At 42.2% G+C, this 10,054-nt stretch overlaps 1 protein-coding gene across 3 annotated transcripts in view; it reads left to right on the forward strand.

The window, feature by feature from the left end:
• The window catches only part of grin2a (glutamate ionotropic receptor NMDA type subunit 2A), a 266,902-nt gene that overhangs the window by 154,432 nt on the left and 102,416 nt on the right, over positions 1-10,054 (forward strand). The window lies entirely within an intron of this gene.

The raw sequence follows: 10,054 nt of genomic DNA on the forward strand, positions 1-10,054 counted from the left end.
TGAATCTTGAAACTCCAAAGCGAGAATGCTGCCATTGAGCCAAGCCAAACATACTGCTGCTCCAAGCTGCTTGGAAGTGCATTGCATTTTAAACCATCTTTTTGCCTCAGTGCTCAGCTGTCATGTATTGCAAAGCCAGTCTTCATATTCTGATTCAAGCTGAATTTTAACATATGTGGGCAGATGATTTAGTTTAACTGTCTCATTTACCTCATCATCTGAGAGGAAGGATCAGTGATTATAATTACACTCGACAATGAGTTTATTTTATCACTTTTGTGCTCTCAAATAAATTGAACAAATACCATTAGCAGAACATAAATGTACGTGGCACTGGCTTAGCATTATTACAGGTACATTCTTGTTTGCTCTAACGCAGCAGAGATAAAGAAATACCTATCATCTAATAAGTGATTATTGTGAGCATTAACGCCCATAAGCAAAACAAATCTAATGAATGTGATTTGCATGTGACTGAGCCACTGGTAGGTGGAATCCTTTAGCAATGCTCCTTATTAAACCACAACACTTAATAATTTGTATATTAGAATTTCATTTAAAATTGTCGTGTGAGGAACTGCTGACACGATTAAATGCATCCTGCAACTGCCTCGAGGGTGAAATCTTATTTTTATTCCAAATAAATTACGCGGGGAGATGGAACTGCACATTTCTGGTCAACATCGTTAATAGTTTTGGCACCAAATGCTTCCCGATTAAATGGAAATCACCAAAAAGTGATGTTGTGATATGTCTCCTGCAACACAGAAGGAAAACAAAATATTAGAATAAAAGGGCAAAGCAAAAGTCATTACTTTGAGAGTTTTGAAAAATTAACATTGATCTAATCTCTAGAATTAAAAATCATGTATTACTAAAGATAAAATGGAATAACTCACTGTCAATTATCCTTTACTGCCGCTCAGATTTTAATGAGAAAGTCACTCCACAACCTGGACAACATATTAAACAGTAGAAAATATCCAATTAGCAGCTACTTGGCTGGTTTTATTTGCGTGTTTAGGCTGTTCAGCTATTTTCAGAGTGTTATGTAATGGTATGAATCTATTGCCCATGTACCAGCCCATACTTCTGGACTTGTCCAGTGCCCCAGTGTAAACATTGGTTCCCCGTACTGGTGTCTATTGAAGACGATTCTCTGCCACAGAAGGCAGTGGAGGCCAATTCACTGGATGTATTCAAGAGAGAGTTAGATATAATTCTTAGGGCTGACGGAATCAAGGGATATGGGGAGAAAGCAGAAACGGGGTACTGATTTTCGATGATCATATTGAATGGGTCAAATTCTCCCTCAGCTGTATCCACTTCCATGACTTTGTCCTGCCACCCACCTCTCTTTTCTAGCTTTCAACCCCCTCCTGCAATCAGTCTGAAGAAAAGCCCGACCCAAAACGTTGTCTGTCCATTCCTTCCACAGATGCTGCCTGACCCGTTGAGTTATTCCAGCATCTACAGTCACTTGTAACTTCCTCTCTCTTTTGTAGCTATTCTTTTGCCTTAATGAATGATGTGGTTGACCCTGAACCAGGTGAATGAATGAATTAATGAATGAATGAATTAATGAATGAATGAATGAATGAATGAATGAATGAATGAATGAATGAATGAATGAATGAATGATTAGATTGGCTGAGGTACAGTGGGTGGATCATTCAGAGCTGTTGCTGGGAAATGTCATGATGTTGGTTTTCTGGCACTTGGGGAAATTGATGCCAATTGTCAAAGAGGAAATTTGCAACTTGTCTATTGAGTTACTCTTGTGCATGAAACCTGACCAGTTACACCAGGAAATTCTGGTGTTTCACAGGAAAATTCCCAGCCATTATTCCCAATTAGCAGTTACTAGGTTTTGGGCGTATGTGTGAAAGGAGTCAAACTGGGATGATGGTTCAAGTGTGGAACTTGAATTGGAATTGGAGTGGAATTCTCTGTCACCGAAGGCAGCGGAGGCCAATTCACTGGATGTTTTCAAGAGTGAGTTAGGTGTAGCTCTAAGGATGATGACAGAATCAAGGGACATGGTGAAGCAGGAACGGGGTACTCAGCCATGATCATATTCAATGGCGGTGCTGGGTTGAATGGCCGAATGGCTCCTCCTGCGCTTATTTGCTATGTTTCTATGAATTCATTTTGTCCCCGTTTTGCTCCAGTGACCTTGTCACTGAGTCTAACAGGCCAACTTAGGAATCTCTGAAGAATTTCCAGTGGAGGCTGGGCCTGGGATTCTTATCTGCTGAGCGTGCCTAGGAGCCTGGAGCAAGCAAATGATTGGGAGGAAAGGCTTTTAGTGTTATTTAATTCAATTTCAATATTCTAATTGATTTTTAATGTTTGAATGTGCTTTTGTGTGTTTCAAATGTAAGAAAAATTTCCACCAACATTTTAATTTTTTTTACCTCAAGCTGGGTGTTGCTTGATGATGTATGCAAACATTAAATGGGCCCGAACAGACTGACAGCTTTGATGGCTCATGAATCTGTGGTAACGGGGATTAGGACAGCACAGTGTGTGAGGAAGCCAACCAGGGGCACTGAGGTGGGCTCTATGGTGTGATGACCCACACTCACCAGGACCCACAGGAACAAACAGAGTGGTCCAGGATCAGGCAGCCCCTGATGTTGGGGGAAGCATAAAATCTGCCTCAATCAGTGCAGATTCATTTTTGCAAGAAATATAAATCTGTTGTGTGCTTTGGTTGAAATTTGGTCATGAGGAGCAGATTAGGCCATTTGGCCCATAAAGTCTGCTCCGCCATTCAATCATGGCTGATCTATCTCTCCCTCCTTACCCCATTCACCTGCCTTCTCCCCATAACCCTGGACACCTGTACTAATCAAGAATCTGTCAATCTCCACCTTAAAAATATTAATTGAGTTGGTCAACACAGCCTTCTGTGGCAATGAACTCCACAGATTCACCATCTAACTGCAGAAATCCATCCTCATCTCCTTCCTAAAAGAATGTCCTTTAATTCTGAGGCTATGACTTAATCTCTCCCACTAGTGGAAACATCCTCTCCACATCCAATCTATCCAAGCCTTTCAAATTCCGACCTTGATGTAAATTCTGCCTTCACTTAATGTCTTCTCAGATTGAACGTGGTCAATAACCTTTCTCATTATTTTCCACCTTCACTGCTTGGGAAGTAAACCTTTACAGACAAAGGCACCAATGTTAGTTTTCATTTCTTAGATATCTACTCAAACCTGAACAGTGAGCATCGGTTACATTGAGCTCACTTGAAAGTACACTTATGGTTGGTCTGCTGGCAAACATTGCCTGTGCAGACTCCAGAAAGAGAAGGACATTATTTCTCTCTACATATTGTTTCTAACATATGTGAAATTGTTCTCTGCCATGGTTTATTCTTAATTGTAGATCTGGCAATAAATCTGCCAATTGCACGTTTGGCACTTGGAAAATACTATGAGGTACAGTTTAGTTTAGTTTAGTTCAGGGGTGGGGAACCTGCAGCCTTAAAGCCGCATGCGGCCATCTAGGCCATTAAGTGCGGCCTTTTGAATGAATCCAAATTTTGTAGAATAAATCCTTTTATTTTTATTAATATGTTTTTGTTCGTCTTTTATTATTTTAATTTTTATCTTAAAATGAATGTATTTAAAATTCCAAAGAGTAAAAGAAGATTCAACAAAATAATCTTCCCCGACCGACGGCCACAATTAAAACATTAGTAAGTCGTGAGGGCTATTTTATAGATTTCTTCAACAACTTTCAAGATAAAAGTCGTGAAGTATATCTAATTGAAGTTTCTTGGATTGCGGCCTTATTAGATTACAGCTAACTTAATGCAGCATTCCAACATGAAAAGGTTCCCCACCCCTGTTTTAGTTTATTGTCAGGTGTACCGAGGTACAGTGAAAAGCTTTTGTTGTGTGCTTACCAGTCAGCGGAAAGACAATACATGATTACAATTATGTCATACACAGTGTACAGATTCAGTATAAGGGAATAACCTTTAGTGCAAGATAAAGAGAGGAGTTTAAAATGATCATAATTAATGTAAGAAATGTTGCTGTAGGAGTAGAGTTTTAAAAGAATAGAGCGATTCAGGTCAGTTTAGTTTATAGTCACATGTACCGAGGTATAGTGAAAAGCCTTTGTTGCGTGCTAACCAGTCAACAGAAAGACAATACATGATTGCAACCAATCCATCCACAGTGTACAGATACAGGATAAAGGGTATAACGTTATTGCAAGATAAAATCCAGTAAAGTCCGATTCAAGATCGTTCTAAGTTCTCCAATGGAGTACATGGGAGGTCAGGATACTCTTTAGTTGTTGAGAGGACGCTTCAGTTGCCTGATGATAGCGTTCAGTGCAAGATAAAGTCCAGTAAAGTCAATCAATCGATTGTAGTGTGTGAGTGCAGATCTGCTTCTGTGATTAGTACACAAATAGACCCCTGGGTTGGGCGCCATCCTGGATGAAAGCCTAAACTATAAATTGGAATTATCTTCAGGTAAAATAATACACAAGTACAGAAAAACATTGGTAAGAGATGCTACACTACAATATTCATACCATTTCTATTTACAAATTGATTGATAGCATAAAATATTCAGGTGAGCTTTAACTTCCCTCAGCAAGTTTTCAGTAAGGCAAATTAAAGTACCAAATCTTCTTCAAGAGCTCAATCCATCTCCTGCAAACACCACTTCCAAATCTAATAAAAGGAAATAAAAATGTATCTATATAACATGAGAAACGTTCCAATAATTTTTAAAACAAATTTTCTGCGCAGTTCAAATACCACCCATGTTCACAACCTGGGGCCTAGAGGAGGCTGACCATAGTCGTCTTGTTTCCAGGTATCCCTTTCAACCAGCTTAAATTCATTCGTGAACATAGCGTGTACAGCTTAAACAAACTATGCTAAATTGTTGTCAGCACCTCTGACAGTGGATAAGTATCAACTGCACCAATGGGATTAGAATAAATAGTAAGATTAAACGAGAGCTTACCAGTTCGAAGTTTGATCGTTATTTTATGAGGAGTACGTTGAGGGAATACGTGAAGAACCCCGCCAGGTCGCATGCATGTCATTCTTCAAAGCAGCAGTGTGAAATCACAGATAACTGTAATGACTAAACATAGTAAGATTAGAGAAAAAATACCAGTTGAGTATATGATCATGAGTGGGAGCGGAGGGCACGTATTCCCTCAACGTTACTCCTCATAAAATAACGATCAAACTTCGAACTGGTAAGTTCTCGTTTAATCTTACTATTTTACTTCGGAGTCACGTGAGTGACTAAGCTAAGATTTAAAAGCTCTGTGATTTCATGCCGTGGAAACGAGTCCATGCATCACATCCATGGATCAGCCATGATCATATTGAATGGCGGTGCAGGCTCGAAGGGCCGTATGGCCTACTCCTGCACCTAATTTCTATGTTTCTATGTTTCTATCTGCCTTAATGACTGTAGGAGGAATTGTGTCAACATATTTTAGACATGAATCCGACATTGAAATCCATGAATTGATTAACACAAAATTATAGCCCCTATTTATGGGGTAAATTAGATTACAGAACTTAAAATTGTTTCTGCAAACGTTCCAGGTTTAATGACTGGTTTATGATAAAATAGTTGGAATGTTTTTCCCCTGACCATCCTGCTGCCTTGAGGATTTGGTCCATTGGTACATCCAACTGCATAGCTGCCGATGTAGCTGCAGCCCTGGTGGAATGAGATTTAAAAATATTAGTATCCATCCCAGCCTGTATTAGAACCTGTTTCAGCCATCTTTAGATGGTCTGGACCGTCACTCTTTTGTGTGGTTGCTTATGGCTGACTAAAAGTGCCTTCTCATTGCCTCTGATGATTTTCGTGTTCTCCATGTATAACGACAAATGTCTTATTATACAGAGACGATTATCTGTTGGGTATGACCTAAATTCTATATTGAGGCCTGCTGATCCCTGTCTGTTCTGCTACTAATTCATAAATATGAAACGTAATATTTTCAGATGAAGAAGTCATGTTGTCCAGTCTTAATTTATGTAATGACTGTATCCTATGTGCCGTGACCAATGCCATTAGCATGACTGTTTTTAATGTCAGTCTATGTAGGGACAGAGCTGTTGCTGGAGACCAATTCCTGAGCATCTTCAGGACAATACTCACATACCATATTTGGGAGTACCTGGTTCTTGGGGGATTGGTATTAAAAATTCCCTTCATAAGTTTTGTTACCAGTGGGTGAGTCCCAACAGAGTGACGCTCTGTTCGTTGCCATAGATAAGTTGATAGGGCACTTCTGGCGCAGTTGATGGCACTATAACTGAGCCCCTCATCATAATGGAGGCCTGCCAGGTATTCCAGAACAGACGGGATGTTCATATCTCTGTAGGTGATGCTGTTTTTGTGACAATACATCTCCCACTTCCTGATATAGACCAGATACTGTTTTCTGGTGGACTGTCTGTGGCCCGCCGAAATCATGTTCACTGTTCGGTCCGTCAGTCCCAGCTGTAGTAGTGGTATTTTTAAAACTCTACAATTAATAAATTCAAATAGTTATGGCATGGGTGGCTATTCCTTGTTACGGGATGAACCAATAAGTCTGGTCTATTCGGGATGGTGATACATGGCTCTAATACCATGTTCAGTATCACTGGGAACCATGGTTGAGTAGGCCAATCGGGTACTACCAAAATACCAGACGCAGAGTCTTGCTGTATTTTCCTTAATACCCGACTGATGAGGCAGAAAGGAGGGAATGCATAAATAAACAATTTCCCCCCCCCCCAATGCAGCGAAAATGCATCTGTCGCCGCTGCCCCAGGGTCTGGTTCCCACGAAACATAGTTTGATAACTGGTGATTAAGCCTGGATGCGAATAGATCGATATTTGGTTTTCCATATCGTGCTGTAATATCAGCAAATACTTTTTATTCAACATCCATTCGGTGTTTTCATTACATTTGCGTGACCTGGTGTCTGCCACTAAATTTAGTTTACCTGCTAGGTAAGTGGCTGATATCCAAATATCTGTCTGGATACACCACTGCCAAATTGTATTAGCCAGATTGTCACATGATGTCGATTTGTTTCCACCCATGTGGTTGATATATGCTACCACGGTGGTATTGTCAATCTGTAGTCTAACATGCTGGTGATATGACCCAGTACAATATGACTTTAGGCCATAGAATGCACCCAACATTTCCAGGTAGTTTATGCCCAGTGTTAGTAATAATGATGCCTCCTGAGCAGTCCATCTACCTCCACAGCTGGAGATGGAATTGGTGGCACCCCAACCAAGTGCACTGGCATCAGTTTGTAGCACCATAGAAGGGTTGCTGATAATGATTGGATTGAAACAAAGCCAAATGTTATCTATCCACCATTTTAGTTCCATTATAGCTTTGATTGGTAGCTTCATTGGTCTGTCAAAATGACCAGCATTGATTTTGAGTGCTTGTATTTTTCTCTCTGTAAATTTTGGTAATGTAAAGGTCCAAATTGTGTGGCTGGAAAAGCAGCCACCATTTTACCAATTACTTTTGCTACCAATCTGATGGACGGTTACTGATGTCAATGAGGTTATTGCAAGCCTCTATTAAGTCTATAGCCTTTCCCTTTGGCGAGGTCACCAACATGTGAACTGAGTCAATGGTGAACCCCAAATAGTCCATAGTAGTGGAAGGCGTTAATTTAGATTTAACTGGATGGATAATAAACCCCAGTTTTTCAAATAACTGTTTTGTGGCTGTTACAGTTTGTTTGGCCAATTCCAAAGTTTTGCCCACAATAAGTATGTCATCTAGATATGCCATGACCATGTGTTTTCATTTCCGTAGAAACGCTAGGGCTGGTTTCAACATTTTAGTGAACAGCCTGGGGGCTGATGTTAATCCATTTGGCAGCGTTCTATACTGCCAATGCTGTCCCATCCAGTTGAATTTTAAGTAACATCTGTGGTCACCTCGTATAGGCACTGAATAGTAAGCATTTTTTAATCGATGCTAGCCATGAAGTAACCTTTGGAAATCAATTGTTTAGCAGTAACAAAGGTTTCCATTTTAAAATGAATATATTGTACAAATGTATTCAATTTGGTCAGACCTATGATGATGCGACAACCACCATCTTTTTTGTTTTTGGTAAAGATATTGGACACGAATTCTAGCGGTTCGTGTTGGGATTTTTCAATTACCCCTTTTGCGTAAAGCCGCTCCAGTTCAGCATGCGCTTCTGATTTTACTTTACCGGAAAGTACGAACATTCGGTTCGGTATATGTTGAACTGGAGGGCTGTACTTGTGTATAAATTCTATTGTATATCCCTGGATACTGCTTAAAATATAAGTATCGGTAGTTATCATACTCCATGCATCCAGAAAGGAGAGTAATCTCCCCCCAACCTCCATGCTCCCTGCAATTTGTAGGGAACCAGACCCACCTACCTCCATAGTTACCAGTGGCAGGTTTACTTCTTTTTGTAAATCCTTCGTTGTGTTGAGGCGTCGGTGTCTGGGTTTGTGGTTTGGTTGATGTTGGAGGTTTGCGTATCTTCCAAGAAGGCCGTTCTGTGCCATGGCCTAAGAAAGACTCATGTTTGGTGTACCGGACCTTCGAGCTTTCACCAGTCGGTCTTGTTCTACTGGTGGGTGCGTAAGGGTGCTGTCTATGGCCGTGTGTTGCAAAGCAGTGCCAGTGCATCCTGTTGGTCCTGCGACATGTCCTTCTCATCCACTGTGCGGGTGAAAGCTGTTATACCCGCTGTTAGGAGTTTCCATATACAATTATTTACTACAGGAACATTCAGGGATATACAGTTACCCGGTGTCAGGTGTCCTCCAGGTTTTGGCCAGTCTGGTCTGGCTGTATGAAGTTGGACACCATGTCCAGTAGATTTTCACGTTCCTGCACCCCCTGCACACTTGATTTCTGTTCTGCAAACCCCTCTTCAGGATCAGCCCAGAACTGACCCCCAGTACTCCCCTCTGACGAGGGAGAAGCACTGTGCAGCCCTACAAGAGGTGCTGCTGTGGGTTTTACATAGAGCCCACAGTGACTCGACTCCATCTTCCGGAGCCTGTCACATTGGAGCAAATGCTCCACACACCGCTCCATCCGGCTCCAGCGCTCACGGTCGCTGGCCGCCCGCGGCTGCTCAAAGTCGGACTCATCTGAGTCCACGACTTTGATGGTTTTTTGTTTTGCCTTACCGCCCGGCCGCGGAGTGGATCTGGCCGGTGCGGAGGCGACATCGGGCACAGCTGATCCCATTATAGGTGATTCAAGTGCCGCTGGCCGCTGCTGGCCCACCAGCTTTGTCGCAGCCCTCGTTGGTTTCTTCGACTTTTCCATGCTCCCCACCTGTAATCAGCATGGGAAAACACAAAAAGACCGCAGAGTACTCTTACCTGCAGGTCCTGGTTTAAATTGTCGCTACGGGGGAACGTCGTTCCACCCCGCCTCCTGCCGTTTTCGACTTGTCAAAGTCGACGGCCCCATTCTAAATAGTCTCCCGCCCGGCCGTGGTGTTCTGGCCGGCGCGGGACCAAAAGTCGGCACAGCTGATCCCACTTACGGGGCTTGTGCCTTCAGCTGCTGCTGGCTCCCGCAACTTCGCGGTCCTCCCCAGCCAGCTTTACTCGCAGCACTTGTGGACACTATTTTGTCCAGCTTTCCCCCCCTGTGTAAAACAGCGCGGGGACAAAAACTACCGCAGAGTAAATCACTTACCTGCAGGTCGCGGTTTCAAACTTACCGCTGCGGGGGAACGCTCCACCCCGCCAGTCGTTTCGCAAGCGTGAAAGCGATATGGCACGCATGCGTCCTGGCGGGGTTCTTCACGTAGTCACTCACGTGACTCCGAAGTAAAACAACAGTTTTATTTCAAAAATGACACATTGTCAATGAGAATACAAGAAATAGGAGCAGACTGATCTGGTCTGATAGGGATACAAGGGACTGCAGATGTTAGCTTACAAAAGAAGACACAAAGTGCTGGAGTAACTCAGTGGGTCAGGCAGCATGTCTGGAGAATATGGATAGGTCACA

Source organism: Amblyraja radiata, chromosome 22 (genome assembly GCF_010909765.2).
Source record: "Amblyraja radiata isolate CabotCenter1 chromosome 22, sAmbRad1.1.pri, whole genome shotgun sequence".
NCBI classification, from domain to species: Eukaryota; Metazoa; Chordata; class Chondrichthyes; order Rajiformes; family Rajidae; genus Amblyraja; species Amblyraja radiata.